The 14,785-nt window shown below is 48.5% G+C and overlaps 1 pseudogene; it reads left to right on the top strand.

Annotated features, from left to right (window-relative positions):
- LOC131589821 (zinc finger protein 729-like) overlaps positions 1-14,785 on the top strand; it is a 217,138-nt pseudogene that overhangs the window by 15,123 nt on the left and 187,230 nt on the right.

Here is a 14,785-nt window from a genome sequence, read left to right as displayed (position 1 = left end):
AGGCTGGAAGCACCTGAGGAGTGACTGAGAGTTACTGGGATAGACAGGGAGAGACTGAAACCACAGTGCAGGTAAATGGGAGTACTGGAACCACACTGGATAATCATGGGAGCAGCTGTGCCCATGCTGGGGTCATACTGGGATCCTAGTGGAACTAACTGGGATCCTACTGGGAGCAAATGGAATGGAAAGGTGCTGGCTGTGACTGGAAGCATTCTGGAGGTGACTGGGAGCAACTGGGCCCATCCTGAGAGTGACAGGGAGTCACTCTGGCCATGACTGGAATCATGCTGGGAGGATCTGGGAGTGACTGGAACCATACTGCGAGTGACTGGGTGCAACAGCTCATACCTGAGAGTGACTGCGATTGTACTGGGAGTGACTGGGATCATCCTGGAAATGCTTTTCTGTAGATCTTCTGTCTTTCTGGTCTCTTTTTCTTCTCCTTCTTATCCTACATACCTGGAACATTTTTGGATATCTTAATGTTACCCAAAATCTTAAGGGTTAACACTTTTTAGGTTAAATGAGCTAAGTTGGTAAACTTAATGCTATGGTAAGAGTTGTATGTTCAGTTGGATGTTGTATTAAACCCTTTGCCATAGTTCCATGATTGTCTATATTCTGCCAGTTAAATTCTGTATCATTTTGATCTTTTTGCTCAGTTGGTCAGAGAATGGTGCCAGCATCACCGAGGTTGTGGGTTCAATCTTTGTGGGGCTATTCACTTAAGAGTTGGACTTGATGGTCCTTGTGGGTCCCTTCCTACCAAGAATATTCTTTGCATCTGTCCATTCTGAGAATATCTGGTTGGTGTTCCTCCTGTGCACTAAACTCAAGCACAGGAACCTTTGGTTACCACCAGCATTGAAGTGTTCTGGGGTGTTACAGCCCTGCAGACTCACAGTGGCCTCTTGTTTCCATAAGGCTCCAGAGTGTCCCACTGGTCCCTTGGTTCTATGGGCCCAAGAGTGCCAAAATGATCCCCTTGGTTCCACAACTTCCCACAGTGTCCCACTGGCCCCTTGGTACCATAAGGATCTGGAGTGTCACACAGGTTTATGGCATTTGTCCTTGCTGCCCTCATGTCCCACTGCCCCACAAAGAGCCCTGAGCCACCCGTGAGGGACAGACCCTGCTGTACCAGGCCTGGGCTCAGGGCTTGGCCTTTCTGCTTCCTCCAACCCAGCCAGGGCTTGCTCAGCATTGCCGTTCCCTGCTCAGCCTTTGGCTCCCGGCAATCCTGGCCTCCAGAATCTGCTCTCACCAGTGCCTGGGGAGCCTTTGGCAGTCCCTGTCCTCAGTGGGGCCGACTGAAGCTCCAAGGGTCTTGGAGTTTTGCTTCTGACTCCTTGAGCAGCTTCTTCAGCCTGAAGGAGGGACAAAAGTGGATCAGGAAAAATAGAAGGAACCACGAGGTTGAGCACTCTCTGAATTCATAGCCCCCTACTTGTGGGATCATCATCCCCCACCCCCCAATCCGGCAGGTGCCTGGGGAGGGGGAGCTCGGCCCAGATATCCTGAGGGGTCCCTCAGGGGTTGGGTTTTTTGGGGAGGATGTTTGGAGAATGAAGAACTCCAGAGCTGAGTGGAAAATGCCCCTTGGGGGGATGCTGGGGGGTACCAGCATCCCTAAGTGAGAAGATAGAAATAGGGGGAACATTTCAAATTCCTGGCACTCCCAGCAGCCTGAAGAGGTCAGGGACCGAGTAGACAGGGGACCCCCAGTAAAAGCGTGACCCTCAGCAGCTGGGACAGGGAGGAAACCCTGAACACCAAAGGAGGGAGACCAGAGATGGGGAACTCCTGGAAGGCATTTTCAGGGCTGAATCTTGGTGTTTGGGAGGTTTTTATGGATCTCATGTCTTAGGTTGCAATGCAAGATGTAACCAGAAGTATGCATTCTATCACCATCTGTTAAAACCAGGGGGGGCAGTTTTCATTATCTCTTTCATTACCCATCCCTCATAATGGGGGGGATGTCTTCTGTTAATGGGCCAGCTGTTAAAACTGGGTGGGGCAGTGTTCTTTATCTCTCCCACCACCCATCCTCCCTCCAGGGGGATAGCTTCTGGTAATGGGCCATTGAGTCTCACAGCATGACTGATAAAATTACATCATTCCATCGTGAGATGCTCCACCCAGGGTGAGGAGCCAAACATTCCTACTGGATATAATCTGAGCATCAGAACACCACAGGCAGTCTTTCTCCACTTGTATCCCAGAGGAGAGAGAAGACGCATCTACAGCACCGGAACTTCAGAGGTAAGCTACAGCCTTCTATGGGATCATTGCTTCAACAGAACCACATCTGTCACTCCATGCGGACTGCAGCCACCATTTAATCAGACTGCTTCCAACACCCTGACCAACAGGGTGTCAGGTTGTATTCTGATTCTCTTAGTGAGTTGTTTTTTTGTTGTTTTTTTTGTCCTGCTGCATTTTCATTTTTCTTTCTTTAGTAAAGAAATATTTGTATTCCTATAGCAATATCTGAGAGCACTTTGATATCAAGATTATAATAATTCAGAGGGGGTTGTTGCTTACATTTTTATCAATTTCAGTGGAGGTTTCTGCCTTCCTTAGCAAACACCTTTCCTTTCAAACCAAGACACCTCAGATATCCAGTGGCTTCTAGAGAGGGACTTGGGCCAAGAGACATTCAAACTCATTGTGCTCATTCCTTGTTTTCTCCCAAACCAGGATTTCCCAATCCCAAACCTTGTCTGGATGGAGAAGGACGCTGTGAGGAAGAGGAAGATGCCCCGGGACACCCAGGCAGGTGAGGAGGAAGTCAGTGCCCCTTTCCCCCTCTCTCCTGCTCCATCTCCCAGCCCAGCATGGCCCCGGCTGCAGGACAACCCCGCTGCTGATACCATTCTGCCGGGGACGCACTGGGGGGATCTCCTTCCCCTTCCCTCTGGCACAGAGGCAAATCCCATCCTCTCCTTATCCTTCCTCCCCCAGACAAGGAACTTAGGATGGAGACCAGGGAGGACAAATCCTCACAGCAAAACCTCATGGAAGAGGCTGTCTTCAGCAGCTCCACATTCCAGGAATCCCACGGGGAGGAAAAGCTTCAGAGATCCCACAGGAAGAGGGGATCCAAACCCAGACCAGGGTGCTCTGAGGAGGAAAGACCCACCCTGTGCCGGGAAGGCAGCCGGAGATCCAGCCGGGGCTCTGAGCTGGTGGTCCATGAGCAGCTTCAGGATGGGGAGAAGCGCTACAAATGCTTGTAGTGTGGGAAGAGCTTCAGCTGGAGCAGCAAACTGATCCGCCACCAGATGATCCACACTGGGGAATGGGCCTACGAGTGTGGGAAATGTGGGAAGGGCTTCAGCTGCAACTCCGAACTCATCCGTCACCAGCACATCCACACTAGGGAGAGGTCCTACGAGTGTTCTGAGTGTGGGAAGAGGTTTCAGAGGAGCTCTCATCTCCTCATTCACCAGCGGATTCACACAGATGAGAGGCCCTTCTGCTTCCCTGACTGTGGGGAGGGCTTCAAGCACAACTCCACCCTTGTCAGGCACCGGCGGATCCACACTGGGGAGAGGCCCTACGAGTGTCCCCAGTGTGGGAAGAGCTTCAGAAACAGCTCCCACCTGACCATCCACCAGAGGACCCACACTGGGGAACAGCCCTATGAGTGTGCGGAATGTGGGATGACCTTCAGCCAGAGGTCCCAGCTGACCGTTCACCAGATGATCCACACTGGGGAGAGGCCCTATGAGTGTCTCCAGTGTGGGAAGAGGTTTCGCATCAGCTCCACTCTCCTCGTGCACCAGCGGATTCACACAGAGGAGAGGCCCTTCCGCTGCCCTGACTGCGGGAAGGGCTTCAAGCAAAACTCTCACCTCATCACCCACCGGCGCAGCCACACCGGGGAGAAGCTCTACAAGTGCCCCCAGTGTGGGAAGAGCTTCACCCAGAGCTCTAACTTGACCAGACACCAACAGAGGCACCAGTAAGGGAAGCCCTGTGAGTGCTCCAAGTGCAGGAAGAGCTTTGTGTGCTGTCCCAACTCCATCCCCCATCAGAGGACCCACGTTGGGCAGAACCCTGATGACCCACGTTCCCAGTGATCTGTGTTGGGAAGACACTGGGCTGGTGGTCCTTTTGTTTTGTTCCGATTATCTTTTGATTCATCTTCATCCCTTTAAAACACACAAAATTGGGGTAAAAGTCTACAAATTCATCAAAGGCAGCTAGAGCCTCACACTTTACTAGTGCTTCAAGGTAATCTGGTATTCCGGGAAATACTTGGGGGTTGTGGAGCTATTTGGTGGAGTTTTCTCCATTTTTTGGCACTCAAAGCAACAAGAGTTTTATCTGTCACCTCAAAACTACTCAATGCCACTGAAAACTGCACAGTGCCTCTGAAAACTATTGGATTCCACAACCCCTCAGGGTGTGATGCCTTAAGTTTTAGCTTCCATATTTTTCATATTTTGCACTGTCTAGGTTTGTATTTTTGAACTTCCTGTTTTGTTACTGAGCTCTCTTCACAGAGTAGGTAGACAAAACAATTCCTTTTCTAGCTTGATACCAAGGACAATCATTACACGTTTCAGGCTCAAAAGCATAAACAAGGGTGGACTGAAGAGAGAAAACAAGAAGGACAGGACTTCATCATCTGAAGCTATAATTGGACCATGAACCCCAATATCCAGATAGACCTAAACTTCTAAAAATGTGAGGCCTCATGATGAGTTGGTTTGTTGGGTTTTTTTTGACCATTTTTGGTCCATTTTGGGTGTAGCCCTGGGCAGGCTCTTGTACTGCCCAAGGTGTATCCTTTAAGGCCTTTTAATAAACTTTATTCTTAGCTCTGTCTATCCTCTGTTCTAGGTCAGCCTTCTGAAGGTATCAGGTGGAATGGGGTTGGAAGGGGATTGGGTGAAGTGGGATGCAGATCAGGGGTGTGACATGGGCATTGGGTGGGGCAGGATAGGTGTGATGGAGTTTGGGAGGTGTGAAATGGGGGAGATCAGGCTTGGGAAGTGGGTCTTGATGTCCAGCAGGGATGGGATGGGTTGGGGTTGGGATTGGGGATGTGGGGTGGGGCCTGCAATGAGACAGCCAAAGTTTGGGAATGTTGAAGGGAGGGCATGTCCGTTACTGAGTGAGTTTTTGGATATTCCACATTCCTGAAGAGATTTTGGGGTATCCCACATTTCTGAGGCAGTTTTGGGGCACTTCCCAGCTCTTGGGGGGTTCCTGAGAGCAGCTCCATGGAGCCCCATTGTCAGGGGTAGTTGCCATGGGCATGAGCTCAGAGCTGCAGCCAGAGTGCGTTGCCTTGGTGCTGGAGAGCAGAGAAATGATGAATGGCCTCAGATTTCTCCAGGGTGTGTTTGGGGGGCAGAACAAGTTCTGCATGGGTGGTGCAGTCACTGCCCCAGCCCTGGCACTGCAGCCTCTGCTCCAGCCCCAAAGTGGCTGCCAAGCCCCTGGCACCCCAAAAACCCCACCTGGGAGAGGAACCACAGCAGGTGAGGCTGTGACACGGGTGTGACACTTGTTGGGAAGGTAGAATTAGAAAGAAATTATAAATATGACTCCTTATCCAGAAAGGCTCAGGAAGAAATACAAATGAAAGAACAGTTTGAATAATTCAAAGAAGCCGGTCTGGTATGCCAGAACACATTCTTTCCCCCAATAAAACTAAGCTAAGACCCCTCTTCCCAGCCTTATAAGGAAAGGTCTGAAGGACCCTGAGATAACTAAAAATATGCAAAAGCAGCGATTTCTATAGGTCACACACAAATGTTACTGTATTAGTATACTTAGAAAGATTGGTTAGTGAAGGAATAAAATATTCAATGTATAGGTTATATAAGCAATTGTAAAGGAGAGCTTGCTCTCTTGCTATGTGCTTGTTATAAGGGATTTTTTTTTGAACTTGGGAGATTAATTAAAGTTGTTAGAGAGTTAATTGATATGTTTAATTATGTTGTAGGAGTGTTAAGATAATTGTTGAGTGTAGTTTTAGATGTTCGGGGTTGGTATTGGATTGGGGGTTGGGCAGATAAAATGGGGATTGGTAAGAGATATAAGAGGGCTTATGGGGACATGGAGTGGAACATTCAAGAACATGATGTCATCAACAGAGTGAGAAAGGATTGGAAGAAATATCCACCAATCATTCGACGCCCTGGGAAAATGATTGGACCAGGATGAACGTAGCTATGGACCAACCAGAGCCCAAGAAAGCAGCCAATCCTAAGACGGATCCAAAACGGACCAATCCAAGCCTGAGGGAGGGTATAAAACAGGGTGTTACACATTAGCGGGGGCGTTTTCTTTCTTATCTTGTGGGGTTTTTTTCTGTACTGTTCGTGAGTTCTTGTTTGATACATTGTTGCTGTCCCGGTCTGTAGCGTGTAGTACACGGGGCTAGCCTGTGTCTGCCTTCGGCTGCAGCTCAGTATTAATAAACAGGCCAGGCTTTAATTACACCAAAAAGTCTCGAGCCTCGTTTATAAGACTCTTCTAGCTTGCTCTTGGTCACTCTTGCTACGCTCTCTTGTCTCTCTTGCCTCACTTTTTCTACACTCTTTTTCCTGCTCTTTTTACTTCTTTATGCTCTTTTCCCAGCTCTCTCACTTCTGTTCTGTTACTCTCTTTCTTAGCTATCTTAAATCTAGAACTCATGTATTCATATTTTACTCCCTTTTGTATTGTTCCCTCTGAGCATGCTTTGAGCTTCGTCTGCTGGTTCCTAGCAGGTTCTCTCTCTCTCCCACGCCCTGAAATAAACTACTAACATTTAACTTGATTATAGAGGTCTCTGCTGTGTCCCGGAACGTCCACACCCCGAAAGCGTCTCTTACAGACACTGACATGTGCCACAGCCCTGGAGCTCACAGCAGCTGAGATGGCACTGGATCCAAGGCCGACTGTGGATCTCTGTCCCTCTCTCTTCTCTTGAATTCCTTTTCTCCAAATCTGTATAACTCGAAATTGGACGGGTTTGCTTAGTCAGTGCTCTGTGAAGTGCTTTACTGTAATTCCATGTCACTTTATGATTTCCCGAGTACTTCATTCTCTAAATTTTGCAAGTAAAAGTTTGTTTCCCCCCTCCTGGGACGTTTGTTGTTTTCTCCCATGCACTGCCCGAGGGGATCGAGGTACCTCAAGTCCCTTTCCAGCAGGGGCCGAGCGAACTTGGGGCACAGCACAGGGAACTGCAATGCTCAGCAAGCCCTGGCTGGGTTGGAGGAAGCAGAAAGGCCAAGCCCTGAGCCCAGGCCTGGCACAGCAGGGCCTGTCCCTCACGGGTGGCTCGGGGCTCTTTGTGGGGTAGTGGGACATGAGGGGCAGCAAGGACAAATGCCATAAAACTGCAAGCCCTGCCATCCTCCTCAGGGAGGGCCGAGGGAGGAGCAAAGACCTTCTTGGCGCTGTGCCCTGGGCCAGGAGGGATTGTGCCAGTGGAGTTGACCCTAAATTTCTTCTCCCAGGCAGCTTTAGGACACGGAACATGGAGAAGCCAGAGTCAACTCTCAGCTTTCCACAGTCTTCCAGTAGAATCCTGTGTGGGGAGCAGCTTGGGAGCAGGGTTTGTGTGTGAGGGGAGGGGAATTCAGTGCCCTTTTCTCCCCCATGGCCTGAGGGTGTGCATTTTCAATGGCCCTGCAGCTGCCAAAGGGGCCTTTTTCACCCAGCTGAGAACAGTTCTGCTGATAACCTGTCCTAAACTTGCTTTTCCTGCAAATGTGCCAATGAAGCCTCATTTTTTGCAGCCCCAGGTCTTGTGCACATGCAGATGTGAAAACTGAAGGATGGAAAGGATCTGCTGGGAGGAGTCCTCTTTTTCTTGTTTTTTTTGTGGTTTTAATTTTTTAATTTTTTTTTTAATTGATTCCTGCTGGCAGCTCTGGGCAGAGCTCTGTAACTGTGTGTGACACTTGTCTGTGGCACTGTGCAGGTGGCCAAGGGGACCTTCCCTGAGCTGTCTGCAGAGGAATCCACAGCAGCCCAGGCCGGGGGTGCTCAGTGGCCACTCAGTTCTGCTGACTGGACGCGGCTCTGGATGCTTCCCTTGGAGCATCTCCAGGGAGAGAACGCTGGGGCTGCCCCGGCTGTGGTGTCACTGCCAGGGGAACGCTGGGGCTGCCCTGGCTGTGGTGTCACTGCCAGGGGAACGCTGGGGCTGCCCTGGCTGTGGTGTCACTGCCAGGGGAACACTGGGGCTGCCCTGGCTGTGGTGTCACTGCCAGGGGAACGCTGGGGCTGCCACAGCTGTGGTGTCACTGCCAGGGGAACACTGGGGCTGCCACAGCTCTGGTGTCACTGCCAGGGGAACGCTGGGGCTGCCCCGGCTGTGGTGTCACTGCCAGGGGAACACTGGGGCTGCCACAGCTCTGGTGTCACTGCCAGGGGAACACTGGGGCTGCCCTGGCTGTGGTGTCACTGCCAGGGGAACACTGGGGCTGCCCTGGCTGTGGTGTCACTGCCAGGGGAACACTGGGGCTGCCACAGCTCTGGTGTCACTGCCAGGGGAACACTGGGGCTGCCCTGGCTGTGGTGTCACTGCCAGGGGAACGCTGGGGCTGCCCCGGCTGTGGTGTCACTGCCAGGGGAACGCTGGGGCTGCCACAGCTGTGGTGTCACTGCCAGGGGAACACTGGGGCTGCCACAGCTCTGGTGTCACTGCCAGGGGAACACTGGGGCTGCCACAGCTCTGGTGTCACTGCCAGGGGAACACTGGGGCTGCCCCAGCTCTGGTGTCACTGCCAGGGGAACACTGGGGCTGCCCCGGCTGTGGTGTCACTGCCAGGGGAACGCTGGGGCTGCCCCACTCCTGCCCCACCGCATCAGCTCTGACAGCGCCTCGAGGGGACACAAAGGCTGAGCCAAAGGGTGAGAATTGCACAAGGGGCTGAGCTGGGAGGGACCCATTGGGATCATTGAGTCCAGCCCCAGCCCTGCATAGACACCCCAACAATCGCAGCCTGTGCATCCCTGGCAGCGCTGTCCAAAGGCTCCTGGAGCTGCGGCAGCCTCGGGGCCGTGCCCATTCCCTGGGGAGCCTGGGCAGTGCCCCAGCCCCCTGTGGGGGAAGAAGCTTTTGCTGATCTCCAGCCCAGCCCTGCCCTGGCCCAGCTCCAGCTGTTCCCTTGGGTCCTGTCCCTGCTCACCTGGGCAGAGATCAGAGCTTGCCCAGAGAATTTGTGGCTGCCCCTGGATCCCTGGAAGTGTCCAAGGCCAGGCTGGACAGGGCTTGGAGCAGCCTGAGATAGTGGAAGGTGTCCCTGCCCATGGCAGAGGGTGGAATGAGATGAACTTTAAGGTCACTTCCAAGCCAAGGCATTCTGTGATTCCATGATTTTGGGAGAGATGCTGAACCTCTGGCTCAGCTTTATCTCCATGAATGTCTGGACCCAGCCGCAGCCATGGGTGGGATCATCTCCTCCTCCCTCTCACTGTGGCTGTAACTCACACAAGGGCAGTGTTATAAATGAAATTGAAATTTGGACAACTAGGATAGGACTATTGAGTTAACAGCAGTTTAATAACCTGGAAAAAAATGATAAAATTTAGTGAGTTGAATACAAAAATACAATTCAATAAAATAATACAATTTAATGGATAGAATAGCAATTTGATATAGAAGGAACACAATTTAGTGAAAGATTACAATTTAGTGAATATATTCACATACATATATACATATATACATATATATATATGAAAATATATATATACGTATATATGAATGTAGCTTGCCTGTAATTAAGTATGATTAAAGCATAAGCAAGACTGACTGGGGTACGGGGAGGGCTTCACACCCAGCCTCATGTACAAAACAAAGCAATTCAAAGTAATCTTATATAGTCTATGCTTATAAATATTCATTCATGTTTCCAGTAAGTCTCCTCCAATTTATGATTCTTTAACTTTACATCACTCTTCTTCATGGAGCATGCTTCACTTGTTGCTAGGGGGTCTTCAGTCTTTTTTCGGTGGTCTTTTGGATGAAGGCTTACACTCATCCTTGTTGTCCTCTGGATAACCTCACAGGTTGCACGTGCGTCCTAAGCGTTGTGTTATGTAAGTCTTATATTTTATAATTTTCAGGCCTTATGCCTAAAGTCGTTTGTTTATCCATCTCATGGTCGATTTTGTTTTAGGACATTTATTATCTCAAAACTACATTCTGTACCTTAATTTTAACATGTAACATCTGTAGAGGGGTCCATCTGCCTTGTAACACCAATTCCCTTGATTGCTTCTAATAATAACTTTCCAAGTAGTTACAATTTAGTTAGCACAAATCATTTCCATTTATTACAGGAGGGTGTGAAAACAGGAGCATTGTTTGGTGTGGCCTCCTCTCTGCCTTTCACACCTTTCAGTGCTTTGACCCAGCAAAGAGCTTTCTCCAAGAGTCCAATGAAGCAGCTGTTCCTGCTCCCAGGTCTGGCTTCTTCTAATCTCTGACCCTGACTGGTTTTGTCCCTCTTGCTGTGCCCTCTGTTCCCCCAGGGGCCCTGCCCCAGGCTGAGGGATCAGATCCAGGCACTGCTGCTGCTCCCTCGGGACCAGCCCCAGTTTGGTTGTTGCTGTCAGTGCCAGCAGAAGCCGTGGCTGGAGCAGCGGGTGCTGACAGTGCCCCAAGGCCCGGGGCTGGAGGGGTCCCTGCGCTGAAGCTGGGAGGGAGCTGCCCCCAATGCCACTGCCTAAAGCCAATCACATTTTTTGTTTTAGTAACCAATCGCTCCCTGTCCCAATTTTTCGCATCAAGTCCATCTTAGGCGGAGGGAGGTGACTAACAGATTAACCAAGGAAAGATAATAAAATACTTTCCCCTTAAGTTTTCCTATAGCCCCCACAGAGGAAGCTGCAGGAGAAATCCCTATGGGCCTGCATAGGGACAGCACCAGCCCCACAAGGCAGCAGCTGCAGAATCGGCCTCAGAACTGAATCCTGCCAATTCTGCCTTTTTACAACAAAACACACAAAAAGCAGAGGGGCATGGTGAGACACAAACTTTGAAGAATTTAAGATTATAGAGAAGCTGAGGCCTTAATTAAAAACAAGCCTTGCTAACTCTAATTAAAATCAACAGATGGTCCTTGCTAAAATTAAAGGTAGATAGAGAGGCCTTGCTAAAATAGAGGTTAAGCATTGCTAATAACTAATTGTCAACTTTATGCTTGTTCAGTTGGGCTTATAATGAGAAATAAAGTATCTGGTAAAGAACTTCAAGAACATAAGCCAGTTGCAAATCAGAAACTCCTTGAAGATATGAAACAAGGAGCCCAGCCAAGGGTCCATTTGTCACTTTGCATTGAAAAGGTAGAAAGGTCAGAACGAGGAAGATCCATATCCCTTCCTCCCTTCTGTGACCCCTCCTCATAAAAAGTCCACCGATCCATTTCAAGGATCAAACTACGTATGCTTAATTGCTTTTTTTCCGAAGTAGCACAGGAAGTGAAAAGTTGGTGGGAACTGGGTCATGAATATGTATTTGTATTCAATACTTCTGTCAATAAAAAGCCTGTATTCACCTGTGCTCGGGGCCGTGTGTATTAAGGGGTGACCTGACACATCAGCCCATCGCTGTGAATAAACATACACTTTTTAACCCTAAAACAGTTAAAGAGTCTTTGTCTGTCTCAGTTGGATATTGATACCAGATCATATCCATATTTTAGTAAATCAGCCTTAAAATGAATCCAAAAATTGCATGTGGAAAAAGGAAAAGAACTTGTGGGTTTGGGAAGACAAGGATGGATTTTGTTAACAGCACATAGGAAAAAGCACCAACAGAAGGAACAATTGTTTTTGGAACACTCCCATGTGGAGTGACAGAAGAAGGTTATAGCCTTGAGCTGAGATTTGTTTGTGCAAATGAAACAACAACAACAAGAACAATGATGATAATAATTATAATAATGATGATAATGATGATAATGATAATGATAATAATATAACACAATGATATATATTTATATACATAATAATAAATAGATAATGTGAAATAATGTTGACAGTACTGATTTGTGAGCTTTGGCTGCTCACTGTAACACTAAATACCCTACAAAAAAGAACTGGCAAAGACCCAAATGTCAGTGGTAAACTGAAAATTTTATACAAAGAATAAAGGAGGAAGGAGTGAAATTGGCTGTTTTTATAGGGTTTGGTGATACTATGATGTGGAATGCTTTGTCTGTTCCTGTGAAAAACACAGGGATTAAGACTGCTGGGTTTTTCATGTACCAGACTATCTACAAGCTGCAGGATTGGTTGAACAGGTGAAGGAGTTGTTAAAAGAGAAGTTCATGAAATGAGGAGATGGGAACCTGTCCTGGTGAAGAACCCATCTCCCAGATGTGTTCCATGCCCTTAACAATGGGCCCACTGGGGAAATGGAAACCCCTGGGTGTGCAGGGCTGCACCCAATTTGCAAACACAACCATGGACAGTGAGACTTGGACTGCCTGGGAAATTGTTCTGGGTGTGATGGCCCCTGACAGGGCCACCCCAGAGGCTGCAGGGCTGGACCTTCATGCACTGGAATGAATTAGGAAAAAGCAGAAGCAAATGAAAGTTAACAATACAAGAATAGGAATTCAGATTCCTCCAGGACGCTTTGGTTTGGTAACTGCTCACTTTGGCTTGGCCTTGCAAAGTGTTGATGTCACGGGAGGAGGAATTGATGCAGATTATCAAAGAGAAATTGAAGTAAGTCTTTATGTTAAACAATAATGAACAAGATTTGGTTTTCCAACACCATGGCAGGGTAGTACAATTATTAATATTGCAGTATTAAAAACAATTGTGAAAGAAGGACATCCACCTCCAATCACCTCTGTTCATGGAGATAAAGAGTTTGGACCCAGCAGTCCTAATAATGGAGCCAGAGTGTGGGTCCAGAGTCCAAATGACCCTCCAGAGGCAGCTGAAGGAACAGCTCTGGGGAAAGACAACACTGTTTGAATCCTGAAACCTGGGCAGGAACAATGGGAGTATGTCCTTGCAGCCAAGTGTTCTCTGCCACAACAAGCTGATGTTATGGGATATTGTTTTACAGATGCTGCCAGACCAAATCTCCCTGTTTGCCCCAACGACCCCTTTGGACAATGCTCTGATCCACGGGGCTCCATGTGAAGGCTGATGTGACACTGAGGGACTTCCACACCAATTCCAGCCAGGAGCTGGAAATTGGGATCCTCTCCCCTTCGGCTGGACATGCCAGGTCCCAGTCCCTGACGGGCACCCAGGCTCCTGGCTGGAATTGGTGTGGAAGTCCCTCAGTGTCACATCAGCCTTCACATGGAGCCCCGTGGATCAGAGCATTGTCCAAAGGGGTCGTTGGGGCAAACAGGGAGATTTGGCCTGGCAGCATCTGTAAAACAATATTGACTTGTTCTGGCAGAGAACACTTGGCTGCAGGGATATATTTCCATGCTCCATGCTCAGGTTTCAGGATTCAAAGAGTGTTGTCTTTCCCCAGAGCTGTTCCTTCAGCTGCCTCTGGAGGGCCATTTGGCCTCTGGACCCACACTCTGGACCAATTATTAGGACTGGTGCGTCCAAACCTTTTATCTCCACAAACAGTGCTGACTGGAGGTGGATCTCCTTCTTTCACAATCGCTTTTAAACTGCAATATCAATATTTGTGATAACCTGTCATGGGGTTGAATCATCCAATGTTCTTCATCCATTTTTAACAGAATTTCTTTAATTTCTCCTTGATAATTTGCATCAATTCCTCCTCCCATGACATCAACACTTTGCAAGGCCAAGCTCAAGTGAGCAGTTACCAAACCAAAGCGTCCTGGAGGAATCTGAATTCCTATTCTTCTGTTGTTAACTTTCATTTGCTTCTGCTTTTTCCTAATTCCAGTGCATGAAGGGCCAGCCCTGCAGCCTCTGGGGTGGCCCTGTCAGGGGCCATCACACCCAGAACAATTTCCCAGGCAGTCCAAGTCTCACTGTCCATGGTTGTGTTTGCAAATTGGGTGCAGCCCTGCACACCCAGGGGTTTCCATTTCCCCAGTGGGCCCATTGTTAAGGGCATGGAACACACCTGGGAGATGGGTTCTCCACCAGGACAGGTTCCCATCTCCTCATTTTATCAACTGCTCTTTTAACAACTCCTTCACCTGTTCAACCAATCCTGCAGCTTGTAGATAGTCTGGTACATGAAAAACCCGGCAGTCTTAATCCCTGTGTTTTTCACAGGAACAGACAAAGCATTCCACATCATAGTATCACCAAACCCTATAAAAACAGCCAATTTCACCCCGTCCTCTTTTATTCCTTGTATACAATTCACAAAGTTTACCATTGACATTTGGGTCTTTGCCATTTCTTTTTTGTAGGGTATTTACTGTTACAGTGAGCAGCGAAAGCTCACAAATTGGTATTTTCAGCATTATTTCACATTATTGATTTTTAGTTACTTATATAAATATATATTATTGTGTTATATTATTGTTATTTCTATTGTTATTGTTATTATTTGTCTTGGATGGACAAACCTGAGCTCAAGACTAAAACCTTTTTCTGTCCCTTCATGTGGGAGCATTCCAAAAACAACTGTTCCTTCCGTTGGTGCTGTTAACAAAATCCATCCTTGTCTTCCCAAACCCACAAGTTCTTTTTCTTTTTCCATATGCAATGTTTGGATGCATTTTAAGACATCCTGCGGTTCAGGCTCTTTTAACCGACTGCCCCACTGCTCGCACGGTGCTCCGACCTCAGCCCCACTCCAGAGCCAGTGAACTCTGGGGAGGGCTTCCCTTCTGGGAATTTCAGATGAAAC

This window comes from Poecile atricapillus, chromosome 30 (genome assembly GCF_030490865.1).
Source record: "Poecile atricapillus isolate bPoeAtr1 chromosome 30, bPoeAtr1.hap1, whole genome shotgun sequence".
In the NCBI taxonomy this organism is placed as follows: Eukaryota; Metazoa; Chordata; class Aves; order Passeriformes; family Paridae; genus Poecile; species Poecile atricapillus.
The sequence above is the reverse complement of the archived record's forward strand: the minus strand, read 5'-3'. Positions and strand labels throughout refer to the sequence as shown.